The sequence below is a fragment of the Pseudophryne corroboree genome, chromosome 2 (assembly GCF_028390025.1).
Source record: "Pseudophryne corroboree isolate aPseCor3 chromosome 2, aPseCor3.hap2, whole genome shotgun sequence".
Classification (NCBI taxonomy): Eukaryota; Metazoa; Chordata; class Amphibia; order Anura; family Myobatrachidae; genus Pseudophryne; species Pseudophryne corroboree.
In genome coordinates this window covers 364860923-364886916 of record NC_086445.1, presented here as the reverse complement: position 1 = coordinate 364886916, position 25994 = coordinate 364860923, and the positions used below count along the sequence as shown (strand labels likewise).

At 39.8% G+C, this 25994-nt stretch overlaps 1 pseudogene; it reads right to left on the bottom strand.

Moving 5' to 3' along the window:
* Positions 1–2270: 2270 nt before the first annotated feature.
* Positions 2271–2389, bottom strand: LOC135051451 (5S ribosomal RNA; annotated as a pseudogene).
* Positions 2390–25994: the final 23605 nt, after the last annotated feature.

Below are 25994 nucleotides of genomic sequence, written 5' to 3'. Positions count from 1 at the left end.
CTCAAATTTACTTTTTTTCTGCAATTTACGTACTTGAGCAGGAGTGTCAACAATGGGCGCAGTTGATGTTTTCTAGTACCCCTAAAAAATGTGTGCAATCTGAGCTGGCGATTCAATTAGAATTTCTCTACCTCCCATTACAATTCATTGAAATGTGTGGTAGGTACAAACGACATTCACCTACTTAATACTTTAATCTCCATCGATGTAAGGTAATGGGAAGAGAAATTAAATACTAGCGTCCTTGTCCCAGTGGGGGTATGCCGGCTATATATACATACATATATGGCACGCATATTCATACATACATACATACATACATACATACATACATACACACAAATTTCATATACAGTATACATACTGTATATTTTATACATACTGTACCACCAGGGAGGTGGGAGCAGACTGGTGGTGCTGTGAGGATGGAGGGAGCAGCTGTGGCTGAGCATGCGCAGCCAATAGCTCCCCCCAGACATTCTCTATACAGAGAGCTACATAACTCTCTGCTGCTGCCGCAGCAGCTTTGTGGTTGCAATTGAGATCACGCCTTTTATTGACACGGAGACACTGCTCAGAAACGGGTGGTCTTCAGTATGCCGACTGAGGGGATCCTGGCGCACAGTATACCGGCACCAGAATCCCGACAGCCGGCATACCGACACTTATTCTCCCTCGTGGGGGTCCACGACCCCCTGGAGGGAGAATAAAATAGCGTGGTGCACGTAGCGCGGCGAGCGCATCGAGCCCGCAAGGGGCTCATTGGCGCTTGCCACACTGTCAGTAAGCCGGCGGTCGTGCTCCCGGCGCCAATATGCTGGTCGCCGGGAGCCCGACCGCCGGCATACCATAATGAACCCCTCAGAATCTCCCGTGTACACCACTGCAACAGGTCTGATTGAAACACCTGAATTAAATAATTAAAAGGTGTGGCTAATACTTTTGTCCGTATACTGTATTATATATATATATATATATATATATATATACTGTGTATATTTACATTATGTATATATATATATATATATATATATATACACACAGAATATACAGACACATAGATGTATAGAGTTACAGACACAAACATAAATACATACAGTGTAAATATACCATGGGCTGAGAGGAGACTGGCAGCCACTGTGTGTGAGGACGGAGGGAGCTGCTGTGGCTGAACATGTGCAGTAACTACCCCAGACTGATATTATGTATACAGCGAGCTCTGTTGATTAGAGCTTTCTTTAGCAGCATCTCTGCGATCTTGGTTTGTGCTGAGACGAAGACACAGATGTTTCCATCTCTTAAAACATAAAAATTTGGCCCCTCAGAAGGGGTTTCTAGGTCCTCACTGGTTAGGGCTCATACCATTTGGTAAAGTGCATGTATGTATTGTACTGTGTGTGATCACTGATTCATTCTCCACCCCATACGATCACCCACACACATTCAAACCAAAAACAAACCAAAGAAAAAAAGAAAACACATTACAAATGTAATTTCTTGTTGTGAACAGCCTACTATGATTTAATTATCTACATAATTGTATGTTGCAGTTACTACAAAGAACATAGTGTTTTTTGTTGCATATGAGAAATCAAAACCAACTAGTTTGCAAATGTTACCTTCATGAGAACTTTGCTACAGGCTATTCAAAGCCTGTATTTAACAAACAGGGCCAGGGTTGGGAAACTGTCTTTCAATTGATCTCCAAAAAAAATTACTTTAAACTTTACAGTGTATTTCCCTTTCATGACAAAACAACAAAGAGAGAAAGAGGACTCTTTTCTGGGTGCACTCTTAGAATTAGTCAGACGAAGAATTAAATATTAGAAGATTAAAACGTTGTATTTTATTGATATATTATAAAATAGTAAACAATTAATTCACTTGGTGTATCCTAAACAAACATATAAACGAATAAACAGTATACAAAAAGTTTAAACCTTATCATAGCTGGTCTCTCCCTTCTAATGTTCAGGGTAAATCCATAATATGGGGACCAGCTGTAGGAATATTAGTGATCACAACCCCAACTGGGTTGATATTATAGGGACTCACAGGTGTGTCTAAGAAATATTATTCAAATTTCATAGATTATTGATAAAGGTTAGCTAGGCACCTGCAAGAGATTGACACTCTAATTGTGTGACTATTCAGAATTTTTCCACCAAAAAGCTGAATGGAAAAATAGAAGATTTGAAGGTACACAATTGTATAGAAAAGGTAGTGAATCTGTTGTCAGCTTTAGGCACAGAGTATGCCAATGGCTCCAGAATCTACTAAACTGGGTCTTCCTAGGAGGTCTCCCATCCAAGTACTTAACAAGCACAACACTGCTTAGCTTCCAAGATCAGATGGATTCGGGCGTGTACAGTGTGGTATGATGGTAGAAGCAAAAATACCCTTTCTACTCTGGGATCACTGATGAGAGTTCACATAATATTAAGATGTGAAAAAGAATCAGAGTCAAGAAACGGTAGGATAAGGTAGGATAATAAGAAGCATTAGGCAAAGGTAAGTATGTGGCATACACCCATATCTTCCCATATACCAATGGATCGCTGGTGAGAGTCCAGAAAAATAGTAAAAGATAAAGATAAGATTCTGGGTGCTAATGAGTAGTTGCCAATTTTTCAGTAAGAATTATCCCCCCAAAAAGAGTTTATAAAACACTATTAGAGTATTAAGTAACCAATTATGTGGTATACAGGACACAGGGAATATAATTTACCAAATCAGTACCATCAGTACAAAAAAGGGTTAAGAATTTATAGGTAGCAATTCTGCAGATCTATGTGTCATATCACACAGAAAAAGGTATAGGGGGTCATTCTGACCCGTTCACTCGCTGCGTTTTACCGCAGCAGAGCGAACAGGTCTCTACTGCGCATGCGCCGGCCGAAGGCTGTAGCAGGGATGCGATCGTCTCTGCCTGATTGACAGGCAGAGGTGATCGCTGGGCGGGAGGGGCCGGAACGGCGGCGTTTGGCCGCCGTTTCATGGGTTTGGTCCAGCCAACGCAATCGTGGCTGGACCAAACGGGGGGCGGGCCGCAGCGGCTGCGTGATGTCACACGCAGTTGCTGCGGGCCGGGGAGCGATGAGTAGCTCCCAGCCAGCACGCTAAAGCTGCGCTAGCCGGGAGCTACTCTTGAAGTGCAAAGGCATCGCCACTATGCGATGCCTTTGCACTTCTGCGAGGGGGGGCCGGACTGACATGCGGGGCGGGCTAGCCCTGTGTTGGGCATCCCCCCGCATGTCAGGGAAGAAGATCGTAGCTGTGCTAAATTTAGCACAGCTTCGATCAACTCGGAATTACCCTTATTAAGTCCAGCTGTAAATGTTGTTACAGAAACAAAATATGTAACAAATAACTAAGGCAGAGCAACAAATGCAGCAACAGACAAGACACAGTGTCAATTTCAATGTATCATTTCACAATTCTTCAGTGCATAGGCTTTCAAAGATGATGGTAATCTATGAGCACGTGGTTTAGTGCAATATTAGCATGAAAAATGGAACCTTATTGGTATCAAAACAATTAAGAAGTGCTGGAAAACAGCTGATAGAACATATTAAAGGTACAGTATAGGTGTGCCAATGCTGACTCCTATGTATCCCTCTGCACGCAGCCCAAATGGTAATACAGGTTGAGTATCCCATATCCATATATTCCGAAATACGGAATATTCCGAAATACGGACTTTTTTGAGTAAGAGTGAGATAGTGAAACCTTTGTTTTTTGATGTCTCAATGTACACAAACTTTGTTTAATACACTAAGTTATTAAAAATATTGTATTTAATGACCTACAGGCTGTGTGTATAAGGTGTATATGAAACATAAATGAATTGTGTGAATGTAGACACACTTTGTTTAATGCACAAAGTTATAAAAAATATTGGCTAAAATGACCTTCAGGCTGTGTGTATAAGGTATATATGTAACATAAATGCATTCTGTGCTTAGATTTAGGTCCCATCACCATGATATCTCACTATGGTATGCAATTATTCCAAAATACGGAAAAATCCCATATCCAAAGTACCTCTGGTCCCAAGCATTTTGGATAAGGGAGACTCAACCTGTACTGATGCACTGTTAAGGATATAGTCAATGGCTCCTGTGTGGGCTGTTTCCCCACAAAGTCCGACTTATACACTGAGCAGATAGGTGCAGAGGTCACAAAACAGTGAATATACGTCTGATAAGCCGCTTCCCCCTTAGATAAAGAAGGGTGATTACCGAGCGGCTGAGGTAGCAGTTAACCGTGGTCCGGATCAGGATGGCGGGGTGAACGGAAGATGCTTTTCGCCCTAGCCACAGGCTTGATCACTTCCTGTCCCCTCGCCAACGCAGCCAAAGACTTTAACTTCACTGATGCTGATATCCGACCAATCACTTAGGGGTGTAGTCAGATGGGTACAATTGCTAGGTAACTGGAATAAGCATCTAGATTTGATTCCCCGGAAATCATCAGAGCCCTCAGCTGCATAACATTGTTTATTCGTCCCCATAGCAACCCAGTATCAGGTTGTTTCACTGATAACGGGATCGTAGTGTTCTCCATTATAAAGCGAATATGCATAAAAGACAAATAAACAAAAAAATATGATTAAAAACTTATTTACAAAAGAACTCTTATGCGATAAATCCTCAGTATTAATGAATGTTTTTTCTTTTTCCAGTTAGCAGGAGGTAACTTCATAGATATTATATACTCAGAGAGTAGCAGGAGGTGCTGATCAAAGCATAATATTTTACATAATATAGACACAAAGTCCAATATACAGTACTGCAAAGATTATAAAATGAATGGGTCCCAGAAAAATAAATTTTAAGCATTGCAGATAGTAAAAAAAAAAAAACAGTTGATAAAAGGAAAACCTTAATACTGACAGGTTATCTTTTAATCTACAAAAAAATAGGAGTAATTTATCCATAGCATATCAGGGGGGAACAGAGGTGGTCATTCCGTGTTGTTCGCTCGTTGCCGATTTTCGCTATATTGCGATTAGTCGCTTACTGCGCATGCGCAAGGTTCGCAGAGCGCATGCGCTTAGTTATTTTACTCAAAAGTTAAGTATTTTACTCACGGCATAACGAGGATTTTTCATCGTTCTGGTGATCGTACTGTGATTGACAGGAAGTGGGTGTTTCTGGGCGGAAACTGGCCGTTTTCTGGGCGTGTGCGAAAAAACGCTGCCGTTTCTGGGAAAAACGCGGGAGTGTCTGGAGAAACGGGGGAGTGCCTGGGCTAACGCTGGGTGTGTTTGTGACGTCAAACCAGGAAAGAAACTGACTGAACTGATCGCAGTGGCAGAGTAAGTCACGAGCTACTCAGAAACTGCAAAGAAATTTCTATTCGCAATTATGCTAATCTTTCGTTCGCAATTCTGCAAAGCTAAGATTCACTCCCAGTAGGCGGCGGCTTAGCGTGTGCAAAGCTGCTAAAAGCAGCTAGTGAGCGAACAACTCGGAATGAGGGCCAGAGAACTGAAGATGACAAGGGAAGAGAGAGAGACAATCAATGTATATCAGCCCATACTAATTCATAATTCCACATAATAATAGCATGTCCATATTAAAGTGTGAGCACTGATGTGGAAATGTATCACTGTCTGCTGTGAGATTAGTGAATCTTATAAACACATGGACCTGTGGAGGAAAGTAACATCCTATATTAATACACTGCTCAAAAAAATAAAGGGAACACTAAAATAACACATCCTAGATCTGAATGAACGAAATATTCTTATTAAATACTTTGTTCTTTACATAGTTGAATGTGCTGACAACAAAATCACACAAAAATTATCAATGGAAATCAAATGTATTAACCCATGGAGGTCTGGATTTGGAGTCACACTCAAAATTAAAGTGGAAAAACACACTACAGGCTGACCCAACTTTGATGTAATGCTCCTGATGAGGTGGCGGATGGTCGCCTGAGGGATCTCCTCTCAGAACTGGACTAAAGCATCCGCCAACTCCTGGACAGTCTGTGGTGCAACGTGGCGTTGGTGGATGGAGCAAGACATGATATCCCAGATGTGCTCAATTGGATTCAGGTCTGGGGAACAGGCGGGCCAGTCCATAGCATCAATGCCTTCGTCTTGCAGGAACTGCTGACACACTCCAGCCACATGAGGTCTAGCATTGTCTTGCATTAGGAGGAACCTAGCGCCAACTGCACCAGCATATGGTCTCACAAGGGGTCTGAGGATCTCATTTCGGTACCTAATGGCAGTCAGGCTACCTCTGGTGAGCACATGGAGGGCTGTGCGGCCCCCTAAAGAAATGCCACCCCACACCATTACTGACCCACTGCCAAACCGGTCATGCTGGGGGATGTTGCAGGCAGCAGAACGTTCTCCTTGGCGTCTCAAGACTCTGTCACATCTGTCACATGTGCTCAGTGAGAACCTGCTTTCATCTGTGAAGAGCACAGGGCGCCAGTGGCGAATTTGCCAATCTTGGTGTTCTCTGGCAAATGCCAAACGTCCTGCACGGTGTTGGGCTGTAAGCACAACCCCCACCTGTGGACGTCGGGCCCTCAGACCACCCTCATGGAGTCTGTTTCTGATCGTTTGAGTAGACACATGCACATTTGTGGCTTGCTGGAGGTCATTTTGCAGGGCTCTGGCAGTGCTCCTCCTGTTCCTCCTTGCACAAAGGCGGAGGTAGCGGTCCTGCTGCTGGGTTGTTGCCCTCCTACGGCCTCCTCCACGTCTCCTGATGTACTGGCCTGTCTCCTGGTAGCGCCTTCATGCTCTGGACACTGCGCTGACAGACACAGCAAACCTTCTTGCCACTGCTCGCATTGATGTGCCATCCTGGATGAGCTGCACTACCTGAGCCACATGTGTGGGTTGTAGACTCCGTCTCATGCTACCACTAGAGTGAAAGCACCACCAGCTTTCAAAAGTGACCAAAACAACAGCCAGAAAGCATAGGAGCTGTGGTCACCACCTGCAGAACAACTCCTTTATTGGGGTTGTCTTGCTAATTGCCTATAATTTCTACCTGTTGTCTATTCCATTTGCACAACAGCATGTGAAATTGATTGTCAATCAGTGTTGCTTCCTAAGTGGATAGTTTGATTTCACAGAAGTGTGATTGACTTGGAGTTACATTGTGTTGTTTAAGTGTTCCTTTTATTTTTTTGAGCAGTGTACATTGATATGTATGTGTTTGCAGATATAGGGACATATTGGAAAGAAAGATTATACAATCTATACAACTGGGATACCCCACAAACCTCTCAGTACCCCATTCGGAAGAACAGGAAGCGATAATCTACAAATCATAAACCTTACAGACAGAACCCTGACAGAAGACCAGATAGTAACATAGTAGCACAGTATCTGAGGTTGAAAAAAGACAATTGTCCATCGAGTTCAACCTATTTGTGGTCTCCTATACATGATGATTTGACTAAAATTTCTGACTGATGCTGATGTCAGCCGTTGCATTTTATCCCTTTTTGTAGTAACTATAATGCATGACTATGCACCATAACCCTGGATATCCTTATCCATTAGGAATTTATCTAACCCATTCTTAAAGGTGTTGACAGATTCCGCCATTACAACTCCCTCAGGCAGGGAATTCCAAACACGTATTGTCCTTACCGTGAAAAAGCCTTTACGACGTATTGTGCGGAATCTCCTCTCCTCTAACCTGAGCGAGTGTCCACGAGTCCTATGTGTTGATCTTACCAAAAACAGGTCCCGCGCAAGCTCTATGTATTGTCCCCTTATATATTTGTAGATGTTGATCATATCCCCTCTTAGTCTCTGCTTTTCCAATGTAAACATTCCTAGTCTTTCAAGCCTTTCCTTGTATTCCATCGTCTCCATGCCCTTAATTAGTTTGGTCGCCCTCCTCTGAACCTTTTCTAGCTCCAGGATATCCTTTTTGTAGTACGGTGCCCAGAATTTTACACAGTGTTCAAGGTGTGGCCTCACTAGTGATTTATATAACGGGAGTATAACACCCTCATCCCTTGCATCAATTCCTCTTTTTATGCATGCTAGTATCTTATTAGCCTTTTTTGCTGCCATCCTACTTTGGGAACTGCTGCTTAGTTTGCTATCTATGAGAACCCCTAAGTCTTTTTCCAGTACAGTATCCCCTAATGTTACCCCATTCAGTTTGTAGGTGTTATTTTTGTTCTTGCTACCACAGTGCATTACCTTACACTTGTCTGTGTTGAAGCGCATTCTCCATTTGGCTGCCCATGCTTCTAATTTAACTAAGTCATTCTGAAGAGACTCCGCATCCTCCTCTGTATTTATAGCCTTACACAATTTGGTATAATCTGCAAAAATTGACACCATGCTCTCAAGATCTTCTGTTAGGTCTTTAATGAAAATGTTGAACAATAGCGGTCCTAATACCGAGCTTTGTGGCACTCCACTTAACACTTCAGTCCAATTTGAGAAAGATCCATTAACCACAACACGCTGCTCTCTGTTATCTAACCAATTCTTGACCCAAGTGCATATAGTGCCTCCTAGCCCTAATTCTTGTAGCTTATAGATAAGTCGCATGTGTGGTACTGTGTCGAAAGCTTTGGCAAAGTCTAAAAAGATTACATCCACGTCTTTACCCTGATCAAGGTTTGCACTTACTGTTTCATAAAAACCAAGTAAGTTGGTTTGACAGGATCTGTCCTTCACAAATCCATGTTGATTCCTTTTAATGATTTTATTGGCTTCAAGGAACTTCTGAATACTATCCCTTAGAATACCTTCCAGTACTTTCCCCACTATAGATGTAAGACTTACTGGTCTATAGTTACCCGGTTCCGCTTTACTTCCCTTTTTGAATATAGGCACTACTTCCGCTATACGCCAGTCTTTGGGAACCATACCTGATATAACTGAATCCTTAAAGATCAAAAATAGCGGTTTTGCCAGTTCAGAGTGAAGCTCCATTAGAACCCTTGGGTGAATTCCATCGGGTCCTGGTGATTTATTCATCTTTAAATGTTTTAATCGGTCACAGACTACCTCCTCACTTAAATAAGTACTTATCAGTGGGATATTCTCATTATTGAGATTGTGTGTCAGTCCCTGAATTGGGTCCTCTCTAGTAAATACTGTTGAAAAAAATTAATTAAGTATGTCCGCTATGTCGTTATCATTTTTGATTAAGACTCCCAACTTGTCTTTTACAGGGCCTATACTCTCCTTCTTTAATCTCTTGCTATTAATGTATTTAAATAATTTTTTTGGGATTTGATTTGCTTTCCTTAACTACTAGTTTTTCTGTTTCTACTTTAGCCGCTCTTATTTCCTTCTTGCATATTTTGTCCCTTACTTAGATTCTCAGTAAGGGACTCTCTTTCTTGCCCACCTCATCATGCAATAGATTTACTTGGGAGAAGGACTTGAGGCTGTTCGGCATGAAGCTATTGTTAAAGAAAATTTTCTCAAAGTCATCAACTGGTAATGCTGAAGGAATGCTTGGACTAACTGCCAATGCCGCAGTAGCATCAGGATCTTCCACTTCCCTCTCTGAGAAAGAACAGACAGCACTAAAGATATTAGAAGAACTTCATATGGAATCATCAGTGGATATGACCCCACAACAAAAGAAAAGACCTAACTGTAAAATCAGATCCACCTTCTTTCCACCTGAGATAAACAGTCCAGAGATCAAAATATTTATGGATATGTTGTCTAAGGAGTTTGATGAGATTAAAGCTAAACCCAAAAATCGATACCTATCCAAGAATCTCTGCTTCAGAGAGAGAAACAGACCCTAAAGGACAACAAGACCTGGAGTGACACAACTATAAAACCCTCAGACAAAGGGGGTAATACTGTGCTGTGGACAGTCAAGCTGTATGTGGCAGAAGCTCATAGGCATCTTCTTAACACCTCCTGTGATCAGAAACTAACACTCAATCCCACAGTGAAATTTCATAATTAATATACACGGATGGTAGAAGAGGCCCTCGCATTAGGCATCATCAATAAACAAGAATCACGATACCTTACTGTTTCGAATCCAAGAGTTCCCACCTTCTATCTATTACTGAAGATACATAAGGATATTAAGAAACCGCCCAGCAGACCTATTGTCTCTGGTAACGGGGGACTATTGGAGCAACCCAGTAGATACTAGGATTTACATCTCAGAGACCATGTGCTTTCTTTAGGGACAACTCAGATCATTTGCGGAAAATACATGATATCACCTTGGAAGAGGAATGCTTACTTGTCATCTTGGATGTAGAAGCTCTCTACACAAGTATTGACCATCAACAAGGTGTAGAAGCCACTAGATTTTTTTATGGATATGGAAGAAAAGAATGAATCCAATGAGTTTCTTTTGAGCTTCGTTCTGTACAAGAATTCTTTTACCTTTGGCGATCAGTTCTTCTTACAACCAGGAGGACTGCTATGGGGGCAGCTTGTGCCCCCACTTATGCCAACCTATTCCTTGGTTGGTGGGAACAGTCTATGGTGTTTAATGAATGTAATCAGATATATACAAAACACATAATTAGTCAGTTACGATATATCGACAATATTTTCATAATTTGGGATGGTGAAGAAAAACTGCTTGAATTCATAGGTGTACTCAACACCAACAACTGCAATTTACAACTCATACACACTATCAGTAAGGAAAGAGTTTCATTCCTGGACTTAAGCATCTATAAGAAAAGGGATAGGGTACTTGCCACGGAACTCTTCCGAAAAGAAACAGCAACCAACAGTATCCTCTTCCAGACCAGCTCACATTTTCCACCCACAATTGAACACATCCCCAAAGGGGAATTCCTCAGACTCAGGCATAACTGCACGGAAGATAAGATTTTTAAATTCAAGAGTCAGGAATTTTCTGAACATCTGGCAGCACGATGATACAGAAACCACTCTTTAAAAAGGGCACAGCATTCAGTCCTACAAATGAAGAGAGAACCCCTGATCTTTCAGGATAAACCCAAAAATAAGAATGATTATACGGAGATTAGATTTGTAGGCACCTTCTTCCCAGAATGGCGATCCCTAAGAAATTCAATTCAGAAACACATGCAGATTTTGCACCTAGGTACAGATCTCTCCCCGTTAGTGGATTCCAAACTCAAGATGAGCTGGCGCAGATCCAGGAATGTAAAGGACGTGGTGGCCATTTCATTCGAGAACCACCCAAACCGAAAAGCATCACAGGTTCCTCCCCTGTGGACAATGTAAGATCTGTCCCCAGATTCATAAAACTAATTTGGTCAAGGATAGGATGGGATGTGACATAATCATAAAACACTTCTGCAGTTGCGATACCCAAGGAGTTGAGTGGTTTACTCTATCACTTGTAGCTGTAACATACAATATTTGGGAATGACCACATGTGATCAATTTGTAATGCTACATCAGATCTATCTAAAGCAAACAAATTAACATCGGTGGCCAGACATTATCATGCCATACATCAAGACTCACCCAGTAAAATGAGGGTTTTTGGGCTGGACAGAATCCATCTAGGAATCAGGGGAGGTGATCTTAGCAGAGAGCTGATTAAGAAAGAGAGTGAGTGGATCTTCCTCCTGGGGGGTCTGGCCTAAATTAATATAATAATTACAGTGTATTCTTGGAGTGAACTATCAGATGATCCAGAACATCAATATCTTCCTGTATTGCACAAAAGATTAGTGTGTCTTTCTAGCAGGATAAGTGTTGTCCTAGCTTGTCTAATACACCCCGTCCACTGCACTTAAATAATAATTTAACCATCGCACATAAAAAAATATCTATTTTTTCATACACACGTTCTACATAGTTCTACCACATTTCTAACCCTATTTCAGTTTCTTCCTCACCATCCTGTCCTACACACAGGTTAATCACACATGATTTTGGTTTAGTTAGTTTGATCCCACCTATTTGGTTTCACACACACATGTTTTCACCTTCACTCCTTCCCTTCCCTGCTTTTCTCCCCCTTTCCTTTCCTTCTCCTTTCCTTTTCTCTCTCTTCTTCTTCCCCCTTTTCCTTTTTCCTTTTATCCTTCCCCCCTTTCAATCTTTAATTTCTCTACACCTCTCTTCAGTTCACACATTACAGCTGACCCAGCAGCCACATTCACAATCACTGACACATATTAGGGGTACACATTACTCACTACACACATTTATAGCCCATCATATAACACTACAAATCTCCCCCACTTAATTTTCCTAACATCACGCCTCCATTCGTTTCTTTTTTTTCCCAGTCTAACATATAGTTATACACCACAGTATCACAATTTCTTACACAGTCACAATATGTTCATTCACATGTGCTTTCCCATTATATATTTTAAAAGAATATATATACAAACACACACATATCAATGTATTAATATATGATGTTACTTTCCTCCACACTTTTGCCCTCAGGTCCATGTGTTTATAAAATCCACTAATCCCACAGCAGATAGTGATACATTTGCACATCAGTGCTCACACTTTAATATGGACATGCTATTATTATGTGGAATTATGAATTAGTATGGGCTGATACATTGATTGTCTCTCTCTCTTCCCTTATCATCTTCAGTTCTCTGTTCCCCCCTAATATGCTATGGATAAATTACTCAAATTATTTTGTAGATTAAAAGATAACCTGTCAGTATTAAGGTTTTCCTTTTATCAACTGTTATTTTTGACTAGCTGCAATGCTTAAAATTTATTTTTCTGGGACCCTTTCATTTTATAATCTTTGCAGTATATTGGACTTGATGTCTATATTATGTAAAATATTATGCTTTGATCAGCACCTCCTGTTACTCTCTGAGTATATGATATCTATGAAGTTACCTCCTGCTAACTGGAAAAAGAAAAAAATATTCATTAATACTTAGGATTTATCGCATAAGAGTTCTATTGTAAATAAGTTTTTAATAATATTTTTTTGTTTATTTGTCTTTTATGCATATCCGCTTTATAATGGAGAACACTACGATCCCCTGTTATCAGTGAAACAACCTGATACTGGGTTGCTATGGGGACGAATAAACAACGTTATGCAGCTGAGGGCTCTGATGACTACCGGGGAATCAAGCCTAGATGCTTATTCCAGTTACCTAGCAATTGTACCCATCCGACTACACCCCTAAGTGATTGGTCGAATATCAGCATCAGTGAAGTTAAAGTCTTCAGCTGCGGTAGCGAAGGGACAGGAAGTGATCAAGCCCATGGCAAGGGCGAAACGCATCTTCCATTCACCCCGCCATCCCGATCCGGACCACGGTTAACTGCTACCTCAGCCGCTCGGTAATCACCCTTCTTTATCTAAAGGGGAAGCGACTTATCAGACGTATATTCACTGTTTTGTGATCTCTGCACCTATCTGCTCAGTGTATAAGTCGGACTTTGTGGGGAAACAGCCCACACAGGAGCCATAGACTATAGCCTTAACAGTGCATCAGTATTACCGTTTGGGCTGCGTGCAGAGGGATACATAGGAGTCAGCATTGGCACACTTATACTGTACCTTTAATATGTTCTATCAGCTGTTTTCCAGCACTACTTGGTCAGTACTTGGATGGGAGACCTCCTAGGAAGACCCAGTTTAGTAGATTCTGGAGCCATCGGCATACTCTGTGCCTAAAGCTGACAGCAGATTCACTGCCTTTTCTGTACAATTGTGTACCTTCTCCATTCAGCTTTTTGGTGGCAAAATTCTGAATAGTCACGCAATTAGAGTGTCAATATCTTGCAGGTGCCTTACTAACCTTTACCAATAATTTATTAAATTTGAATAATATTTCTTAAGCACACCCGTGAGTCCCTATTATATCAACCCAGTTGGGGTTGTGATCACTAATATTCCTACAGCTGGTCCCCATATTATGGATTTACCCTGAAAATTATAAGGGAGAGACCAGTTATGCTAAGGTTTAAACTTTTTGTATACTGTTTATTCATTTATATGTTTTTCTAGGATACACCAAGTGAATTAATTGTTTCCAATTTTATTTTATATCAATAAAATACAACATGTTTTAATCTTCTAATATTTCAGTCTTCGTCTGACTAATTCTAAGAGTGCACCCAGAAAAGAGTCCTCTTTCTCTCTTCGTTATTTTGTGCAGTATAATTCTGACTCAGGGTGCACCACCAATAAAACACTGATTAGGAGTAATTTTCCTCTTAATTGTTTATTTTGCTTTTTCTATATCTATATATATTTGCAATATTCAATGATCAGTGCGGTATCTCCCATACTTCTTACGTATTTCCCATTCATTACTATAAAAAAAGCACCCAGGAGCCTCTAAGTTATAATATGATATGAATATAGTTCTTAATTAGAGTGAGACTTGATTACAATTGTTGATACTCTGACCCCAATCGCACCCACTCCAATTTTATCTCACCTTAAGTGTTTGAAAAGAGGGAGCTGTGATGTAATTAAAATATTGACATCAGTTTACATATATTTCTTTGTCTATGAGAACCTTAACTATGACTTTTACACTCCTCCTACACTCTCACTTTAATTATCTGCTAAATGTATGTTTTTATTTCAGAGCAGGTGACCAATTCTGTATACAGTATATAGGTTGGCTGATTAATTACAGAAAACATGACATTTCCACATGGCTTACTTTAAGTTGCTCTGAAAATGACAGTAAATACACTGGCTACTTTTAAGTAATGACTCAACAAATAGAGATTCTGTCCCTAAAAGCATAAAATAAGTTAAAGAGTATTCTCACCATTCAGCATCTTTTAGATTTGGAAAACATAAAGTAACATTTGTTAAAGGAAAAGACAGTCAATTACCAAACAAATATCAATAAAAGGAACAAAAAATAATTAAGAAATATATGTACAGTAAGTAGGAGTGGATAAGGAATATAAAGTGGCCAAGGAAAAATTATAATTGCTTCTTTATTCAAAACATATATTCTGATTTCCAGAATATTGTGATATCATGATTTGGATGAATAAAATGGGTCTGGAGATGTTAATGAAAATACAATGGGGTAAATTTACTAAGATGGGAGTTCTATTCAGATGGGATGGGAAGTAGAATCTGATTGGTTGCTATGGGTAACATCCAATCTTAAATAGAACTCCCATCTTAGTAAATTTACCTCAATGTGTCTGTGTGATACCAGTCAACCGTGAGAGCTATCACTTCTTCTGCCCCCTCATGCTGACTGGTAGGGATTTGCGGTAAAGTCTGCTATGATGTTAGTGTATTAGAATGCTTAATATTTGTAGACACTCCCTTACTAATATGTGTAAGCCTGAATCTTCAGTGATGGTCCCTAGGACCAGGGGGATGCTGGGAAGTGGGTGGTCCAGTGTGCAGTGTGTCTAGAGTTGGTGATGGAATAAAACAGCACAGCAGTGAACTCACATGTCTCTGTGTCCTTATGACTGGAATTCCAAACATATGAACAATACATGGTGTCAGAAGAAGTTTAACTTGGACTTCTAGTGCTCTCAGAGTGCGAAAGAATCCTGCAGCAGTCTGTAAGGCTGTGATACTCAGTGTCTGCAAAGCCTGCCGTGTGCTTCTCTCTTCAAACAGTGAGTAACCATAGATAAACTAGCTCCTCCAACCGGCATGTTGATGTCTGGTAACTTGTCTGAAAACTGGAAAAGATTTAAGCACAGGTTTAATATATATCTTGCTGCATGTGGAGCTGATACAGAGGCTGACAAAACTAAGGCATCCATTTTCCTCCATGTGATAGGAGAGGATGTGCTGGACATTTATAATAGTTTTCAGTTTGATGAGGGGCAGAATATGGTGCTATCATCTATAATGCAAAAGTTTGAAGATTACTTTGTGCCAAGGAAAAATGTGACATATGAAAGATATAAGTTTTTCACATGTGATCAGAAATCTGGAGATGGATTTGATCAATATGTTACAGAGCTGCAATCACTCAGTAAAGCCTGTGAGTTTGGTGATTTAAAGGATTCACTGATTAGAGATCGTATTGTCTGTGGAATACCTGATAATGGACTCAGAGAGAGACTGCTGAGAGAGCAAGAACTAACACTAGACAATGCAATGACTATGTGCAGATCTGCAGAAATAACTAGATTTCAAGCCAAAAAGTTACACAAGGAAGCTGATGCTGCTGTACATGTAGTGCAGAAAACAGAGCCAAGCAAACCTCCATTCTCAAGAATGAAGCAGTCTAAGCCACAGTCTAATAAGGAAATTTGTAGTAGATGTGGAAATGCTCACAATCCTAAAATGTGCCCTGCTTATGTTAAAACCTGCATGAAATGTGGTAGACTTAATCACTTTGCCAAAAGCTGTAAAATGAAAAGTGAAACAACCAAAGTGCATGCTATTAAAGAGAGGAGTTCTTTGTGGATTGCATTGAACTTTGCAGTGCAGATAAGAAAGGATGGATTGTCCCTTTAACTGTGAACGAGATTGTCATTCCCTTTAAGCTTGATACTGGCGCGCAGGTGAATTTAATATCGTTTCAAGACTATAAGACTTTTAGAGTAAAACCTAAAATTCATCCAGCCAAAGTGAAAGTTACAGGGTACACTGGGAAGGAAATTCCTGTGAAAGGTACATGCTTAGTGACACTGAAATATAAGAGACAACAGTTTAAAACATCTGTACTGATTGTGGATAAAAATGTGCAACCGATTCTAGGATTAAGTTCCTGTGAGAAACTAAGCTTGCTAAAGAAAGTTTTTATGGTGACATCACAAGTAGAAGATGACTGCAAATCGATGTTTACAGAATACAGAGACTTGTTTGAAGGTCTAGGTTGCTTGCCTGGAGAGCATAAAATAAATATAGACACGCAAGTTTCTTCAGTGATACACCCCTGTAGAAAAGTGCCGTTTGCGCTGAGAGAAACACTGAAACAAGAGTTAAATCGCATGGAAGCCTTGGGTATGATACAGAAAGTTGATGAGCCTACTGAATGGGTAAGCTCCTTAGTAATTGTTGAAAAGAAAAATGGATAACTCAGAATATATCTAGACCCCAGAGATTTAAACAACGCTATTAAACGAGAACATTTCAAACTACCAACGAGAGATGAAATCATGTCGAAATTTGCGGGAGCAAAATGGTTCAGTAAATTGGACGCATCTTCAGGATTCTGGCAAATGAAGCTAGATGAGGCCAGCTCAAAGCTTTGTACATTTAATACACCAGAACAGAAGGTCGATACAGATTTCTTAGACTACCATATGGAATTTTGTCTGCTCCAGAAGTATATCACAAAAAGATACACATGATTTTTGAACATATTCCAGGTGTTGAAACAATGATGGAAGACATTATTGTCTGGGGATCTACAAAGGATGAACATGATTCTAGATTGAGACAAGTAATGGAACATGTCAAGAAAGTGAATCTAAAGCTACACAAGGACAAATGTGAATTTGGCATGAATACACTTACCTTTATAGGCGACGTGGTCTCGGATCAAGGTGTAAAACCAGACCCAAGGAAAATATCAGCCATAGTGAACATGGAACGTCCTAACAACAAAGACGACGTCAGAAGATTCCTAGGAATGATTACTTACTTAGGAAAGTTTATTTCTCAACTCTCTGAACGAACAGCCTCTCTTAGATGGTTGTTGGACAAAGATAACGAGTGGATGTGGTCACATGAACAAGAAGAAAGTTGGCAAAACTTGAAACAGATCACTACAGAGCAACCAGTGCTAAAATTCTTTGATCCTGCGAAAAGAATAAGAATTTTAGCAGATGCTTCGCAATTTGGCCTAGGCTCAGTGTTGTTACAAGAACATGAGGATGCATGGCAACCAGTAATCTATGCATCAAGAGCACTGACAAGTGCTGAAACAAGGTATGCTCAGATAGACAAAGAACTTCTAGCGATCACATATGCATGTGAGCGATTTCATCAATTTGTGTATGGTCAAACATTTACAGTGGAAACTGACCACAAGCCATTGGTAGCTATCATGACTAAATCATTACATGACGGTCCCATGAGAATTCAACGAATGCTTATCAGACTACAGAAATATGATGTACACTTGCTGTACTGTCCCAGTAAATACATGTACATTGCTGATACACTTTCTTGTGCTGTGGACAAAAGTGAAGGTTCCAAAAGTCTGATGGATGAAGAGATAGAAGCCTATGTTAATTTGATCGTAGCTTCTCTACCAGTGTCTCTTGCAAGACAAGAACAGATTAGGAAAGAAACTGAGACAGATGACACAATGAAAGTGTTGAAAGATATCATTCTGAAAGGTTGGCCAGCAGATAAAATGCGTGCCCACTGTCTGTTCATGAATATTGGATGTACCGCAGTGACCTTACAGTTGTCGATGGTATTATTTACAAAGGCAATAGGTTTGCATACCTGCACGACTAAGAAAAACTATGCTGTGCAAGATACATGAAGGCCACTTAGGAGAAGAAAAATGTAAGCGGAGAGCATGTGAAGTTATGTATTGGCCAAGAATGAACCAAGACATAACACAGACTACAGCTACATGTGAATTATGTCTTATGTATAGACCGAAACAACAAGTTGAGCCACTGAGTCCTCATGCAGTGCCAGAGAGACCATACCAGAAAGTTGGCTCAGATTTGTTTGATTGTAATGGGAAAACGTACATTGTAGTGACTGGTTATTACTCTAACTATCCTGAGGTGAAGACACTACATACAACTACTAGTAAAGTCGTAATCAATTGCATGAAGTCAATCTTTGCAAGGCATGGTGTTCCTATGGAAGTTTTCACTGACAATGGTCCTCAGTTTTCCAGTGCTGAATTTAGACAATTTGCTGATGAGTGGGAATTTGTCCATACTACGTGAAGTCCCCACTATCCACGCTCAAATAGGTTGGTGGAAAGTTCAGTAAAAACTGTAAAGAGTCTCATGAAAAAAGCTCAAGAAGGAAAAGAAGATTTCTACAAAAGTCTTTTAATCTACCGCAGTACACATTTACAGAATGGACTTTCTCCTGCACAAATGCTGATGGGAAGGAGGATTAGAGCAAATCTCCCGATACATGATGAACTGCTTAATACACATAACTCAGTATTGGTCAGACTGAGTAAGGAACGTCAACAGGCGAAACAGAAACTGTTCCATGGCAGGCAAACAAAAAGCTTATCTGATATAAAAACGGGTGACCAAGTCCGTCTCAGAGATAACAAAAAAGGTATTTGGGTGCAGAAAGGTATTGTGCAAGCACAAGTAGCACCAAGATCTTATACTATAAGTACAGAGCGTGGAACGGAAGTAAGAAGAAATCGGGTGGATTTAAGATCTCAACCTAACCATAATGAAGACAACATGACTGAAGAATACCCTTCATCTGACATGTATGATGATCTTGATAATGGTGAACCAACCCCGATACTAGAAAGGTCCAACATGGTTGATGAAACACAGACTGTGTATGAAAGACCCAAAAGGGAAATACGCAGACCTGAGAGACTCATTGAAACGTGTTAGATGATGTTCTTAATATGATGTTGTTAATTGTTGCATTGAAGCGTACAGGGCTTAACTTTAAAGAAAAGAGGATGTAATGTTAGTGTATTAGAATGCTTAATATTTGTAGACGCTCCCATACTAATGTGTGTAAGGCTGAATCTTCAGTGATGGTCCCTAGGACCAGGGGGATGCTGGGAAGTGGGTGGCCCAGTGTGCAGTGTGTCTGGAGTTGGTGATGGAATAAAACAGCACAGCAGTGAACTCACATGTCTCTGTGTCCTTATGACTGGATTTCCAAACATATGAACAAAACATCTGCAACTAGATTTTACATGATCAGGAGGGAGTAAAGGACCATCAGGCACACCAAGCTGAGGAGTATCCTGTGTATCCTGGGAGAGAGTAAGGCATGGACAGCGCTGTTGTGTGATGGTTAGTGTCATGGTAGAAGTGTTTTATTTTTAGTGGGGCCGGTGCCATGCTGCAAAATAGCAGCAATGTATTTACCTGCTCAGCCTGTGAGTGCAGTAAGGGAGAGAAAGGAGACAGAAAGGAGTGCAGATGTCCTAGTAACAATGATACAATGTATTGAAGTGGAGGAGGTGGCCATTTTCATTCACAGCTCAGCAGTGAGGTAGTAGTGTGGAGTATACAAAGTGTGGTGACTTGGGGTAATTAGCTGGTAGAGGGGTATATTAGTGCAGTATCTAAGTGCTTAAGCAGGATCCAAACACAGCTTTTCCAGATAAATAAATGAAATGGTGCTTTACTGGCAGCATAAATGAAACAAAACAAATAGCCTAGCTCCTGTATAGGGCACTGCCTCACTTTTCAGCCCCTGACTATCCTTGGGCAGCTAGACTGTGATAAAGGTAGCCCCAGGACAGGGCACCCCTTGCTGATCCAAGCTCAAGCACACACTCAACCGGTCAGGATCAGGTTCATTCATGACTGCAGCCAGTGACCAGAAAACAAAGTAACCTTTGTAGTAACTAGCCACGTGTGTATGATAAGAAATAACAGAGCAGGCTTTATTTCCTGGAAACAGCATATTATAAAGGAATACATATTTGCATATTGTGTCGTCGATTCCTGACACAAAGCTTAATCCTATTGGCTAATAAAACTCCTATCTTATACGTAATATGTTTGCCAACATCTATATTTTTTATATGTGCTCTTAAGTGGAATAACTGGGGGTTTTTGCTAACCTCGAAACCTACATATGTCTGGTTATGTTTTCACACCTGCTATACCACAAACTGACAAATACCCTTTGAAGCTCACATGTCTAGCTGCTGACATTATATTTCTGCTAGGAAATTACCGTAAAATATATCTTAGCTAAAGGTCATAATTTCACAATATGGGTTCAAACAAAGTACAATGTCTGGTACTTTTTCCTGTATCAGCACTAAGTTAAAATCACAATTAGAAACATTTTATCAGATATCAATTACATATGGAGGTTTATGAACAAGTATGGCTTCCATCTTTATCAACTTCCCCTCTTTGTTTCTAATTTTTACCTCTAATTTACCCTTCCTTTACCTGGTCATTGATTCTATAGGGATACCTACTTTCACGTCTAGTGTACCATAAGGGCACTCAACACGTGGGCTAGTCCATTCAACACCCCTATGCTCAGGCAGAACCAATGTTCCCTATTCTCTTATCCCTAACTACAAGAGAAAGTTCATAAAGGAGAAGCATTTTCTGAAGATGAGATCGTGATAATGTTCATAGTCCTTGCTCAATAGTCCTCAAAAGTCTTTTTGACTCAATATTGTGACAGCAAAGTTCATTAGATTATGTCATCATAACAGTAGGGACAGCTTCTGAGTATCTTGTATGGCAGCTTTCACAGTAGTGTGATGTGGAGTTATATATTGTAGCTCCTCCAATAAGTTCCATATAAATTGGTTTCGGTTTAGCAGTTTTAGCAATGCCTTAGGTAGAAAAACATTTTAGTGTCAGTATCCACATAATAAGCCTTAAAATATGCAATTAATAGCAAAACAAGTACCTTAGCAATAATAGATAATATTTCTGAAAACCAATTGGTTGTATAGTGTTTATAAAACCAAGAAAAGAAAGAATCTGGAATTACACTGGTATAATTAGGATTAGCAGCAAACTGATTTTTCAACTCTATTACTTACTTTATCTTTTCATCAATAATATCCTCTGGGTTAGTATCATTAGTCAAATAAGTGCAACGTTTAACTCCATACACAGTTTGCAATGTGACACAATAGCCTGCAGATACATTAAACAATTGGTGACAACTGTTTATATTGGTCCTGTTTTACGTTTAATTACCAGCATTTTCTATGCCTATTTGTCTTTACCTGAGTAATTGTTGACATCCTATGTGTAGACATTTCAGGTGGAGTAAGGGTAGTTAGTTGTGTATATATGTTCCCTTTTGTTCTGTTATTTTTCGCATAGTTACTGATCATTGCACTATCACTTGACTCCTCATATAAGTAAGGGTTAATCATTACTGTTTATATAAGAATAACCATGCTAACAAGAAGAACTAAATAACACATTATACATCCCCCAGACCCTTATATGGCATGGGGCCTATTAAATTGTATTTGAATATTTTGATTATGTATCGTGATTGGATAATACTTCCTTTGTCACTTTCTTGCAATGAGATGCGTCTATTCACGAGTCTCTTTCACTCAATGTGACTGAAGTGGCGGTAGTCAACAGAACTTAAAATGGTCCTTTGAATCTGGGTTCAAGAGACTTTCTCTTTCTTAGTGACCACCCAATCACCTTGCTTTAGTTCATGTGAGTCTTGGGAACAGTTGGTATCTGGAATAGAATCAAAAACTTTGCCATGCAATTTGGTTAGTTGCTGTTGTATATGCATTACATAATAAGTTAAGTCACCATGCTCATGCAGAAGCTGCTGGAGAAAATAACATACTGTCCTAGCAACAATACCAAAATAAGATTTCATATGGTATTAACCCATGCTTTTCACTTGAAGTATTTGTGAGAACAAAGCAATGGGTAAACCTTCTAACCATGTTTTGCCTGTTTTTGTAACTTATTTTTATAGCTTTAGTTTTAAGGTAATAGATAAGTTTTTCTACATGTTTACTACTCTGCTTATAGGGAGTGTAAAAGGCCTGAGTAACACCCAGATATGACAAAATTTTGCCTAATACTTCTCCTGTGAAATGGGTACCTCTGTTGCTTTCAATAACTTAAGGTACTCCATATCTACATATTACTTCTTGCATTAACTTCTTTTTAACTGTTTAACCCTGCAATCCCTTTTTTGCAATATGTACTTATACCTAAAATGATATGAGTTGTTTACATGTTTGAGGAGGTTTGACTTCTGAAATAATTTTCCTCCTTTTTGTAGTGATATGCTTACTATACGCAGAAATGCAGTGTCCTAGAAATTGTACTTTGTCTTGTGCATATTGTAACTTATTTCTATGTACCCTACATTTCTTTTTTATATATGAATAGCAATAAGGCTTGACATTTGGGTTCTACTTAGAAATACCTTACACTTGTTGTTCTTTTGATGGCATCATATAAAACTTAGTTTTCTGTGATGCCCTTGGAATGTATTTTGTACAATAGGTGATTAATTTTAGAAATAACTTAAACTGTTGTAAGGTGCCTCATAGAGTCATTTCTAAAATAAACTTCCCTCCTTTACTGTTATGTGCCGAGCATCAGCAGTGATGCAGTGTTAATGTATGTTCACCTAACATCTTTTAGAGGTATCATTTATGCATTGTTAAATTCTACAGTTATAATTTTGATTTTATACCATGTAAATGTAATTGTATTATGAGGGCAGACTTCTATTTTAGGGGTATGGACTATGACTACAGTTCTGCCCATTTCTCATACCTAGTTTACCTCATCACTTGGCCCCACCCCTTGTAATAGTTACCCAAACACTTCCTGATTCTGTGGCATTTTATTACACACTGTAACTGGAACAGTAACTAGCTGTACATTAAAGAAAATATATTATTACATCTGTAACATGTTTTTAATTATTTACCTATGAACGGTTAATTTTTTTTAACACAGAGATATAAATTTTACTGTGGAGATTTGTTTAATGCAAATACATGTTATATTTTTAGTTTTATGACAGCCCTTTGCTATTGGCTGGGGTAATATTTATTTGGCCACAACACATTTTTTTATACTTATATAAAACTTTATATTAAGAGAATACTATTTCACACACACAAATAAAACACTGAGAGTGAGCCAGCACTCTCCCAACTCCGAACAGGGGTTGGCTGGAGTTAGATGATAAACCATTAGAACTTATATAATACATTGTATTACACACTTTCATTGAAGTCTACAAGTCATTGTAGCCACTGATTTAGTACATATTTACCAATGTACTTTACAGACTATATATTTTGCTATTTTGTGGCACAAAATGACAGAAAAGTGCAAACACACTGATCACAATTCATGAATAATCTCTTTATACAATTTGATAAGCATGCAGTTTCAGAGACAAAAGCAGCCTGAAACTGAAACTTTTGGACCCCGAATAAGTTTTACCTAATGACGGACCAGATCAGCCCGCATGGGAAGGCAAAAAGGAGTAAAGAATAGATTACCCACCAGCTGGTTTTATGTTTGCATTTCCATGCCACCTGAGTCCAATTGTCCATCACTAAGCAGGATCCAGAAAACTCATAACCCTTTTTGGATTCTATTTCTAGGTTTAAATTATTTTTAATTTTCTTACATGTCTAATGAACTCCATAAATTATTGTTTAACATCAGGGAGTTCTGTAACTGTTGTTATGTTAACAGTTCTGAATTTGTTTATACTATGTAGTGGTTCAGCACAACTTTGGTACGTGCTGGATTAGGTCCGTCAGCAGCTACACCAGGTGTGACAGTATCTTATGTGCACACCGGATATAGTTCGCAGGGACCAAATTCTTAAGTAAATTATACACTGGAGGTGCAGATGCCAAACTTGAGACCATACATACATTTTTCTTAGGAGACATTCCTGATCTCTTGACATTACATGCTGTACAATTTTTAGTCTACCAATGTATGAGTCTGAGGCATGCACATCTTCAGGTATACTTAGTAGGTCTTTTATTTTATTTTTTAACACTGGCAACCATTCACTGATTAACTTTTTAGATTTAACATATTTCCTAACATTTGGTTCTTTACAGGGCTTACATTTATAGGACCAAGGTGTTTGACTAATTGGACATAGTGTATCATCTGGTGGGTTACAATGTCTACAATTTGGACATGCCCAGTAACGATACCCTTTGGTTTTCTTGGGACCTTTACGTCTAATTGTTCCCTGTCCAGATATGTCTGCATCTTTAAAATCATCCATATTAATTAGAGCCATTTGTTCTTGAGTTTGTTCTAACTCTTCTAACTTTTTCTCATACTGAATTAATTTACCTGTTTTAATCCACAAATTAAAACTCTGTTCCAGATTATCATTTATCACATATCTCCCATAGGTTACTCTGATCTGTTTCAACTTATCCGGGTCCAGTGTGCCATCAATGGACAACCCTGCCCGTTGAAACAACCGCTTCATACCCTTCAAGCATTGCTCACCATGTACACTTTTCATAATGTCCATGGCACTCCGAGGTGCTTCATCCGAAGTAGAGATGAGCGCCTGAAATTTTTCGGGTTTTGTGTTTTGGTTTTGGGTTCGGTTCCGCGGCCGTGTTTTGGGTTCGAACGCGTTTTGGCAAAACCTCACCGAATTTTTTTTGTCGGATTCGGGTGTGTTTTGGATTCGGGTGTTTTTTTCAAAAAACACTAAAAAACAGCTTAAATCATAGAATTTGGGGGTCATTTTGATCCCAAAGTATTATTAACCTCAAAAACCATAATTTACACTCATTTTCAGTCTATTCTGAATACCTCACACCTCACAATATTATTTTTAGTCCTAAAATTTGCACCGAGGTCGCTGTGTGAGTAAGATAAGCGACCCTAGTGGCCGACACAAACACCGGGCCCATCTAGGAGTGGCACTGCAGTGTCACGCAGGATGTCCCTTCCAAAAAACCCTCCCCAAACAGCACATGACGCAAAGAAAAAAAGAGGCGCAATGAGGTAGCTGTGTGAGTAAGATTAGCGACCCTAGAGGCCGACACAAACACCGGGCCCATCTAGGAGTGGCACTGCAGTGTCACGCAGGATGTCCCTTCCAAAAAACCCTCCCCAAACAGCACATGACGCAAAGAAAAAAAGAGGCGCAATGAGGTAGCTGTGTGAGTAAGATTAGCGACCCTAGTGGCCGACACAAACACCGGGCCCATCTAGGAGTGGCACTGCAGTGTCACGCAGGATGTCCCTTCCAAAAAACCCTCCCCAAACAGCACATGACGCAAAGAAAAAAAGAGGCGCAATGAGGTAGCTGTGTGAGTAAGATTAGCGACCCTAGTGGCCGACACAAACACCGGGCCCATCTAGGAGTGGCACTGCAGTGTCACGCAGGATGGCCCTTCCAAAAAACCCTCCCCAAACAGCACATGACGCAAAGAAAAAAAGA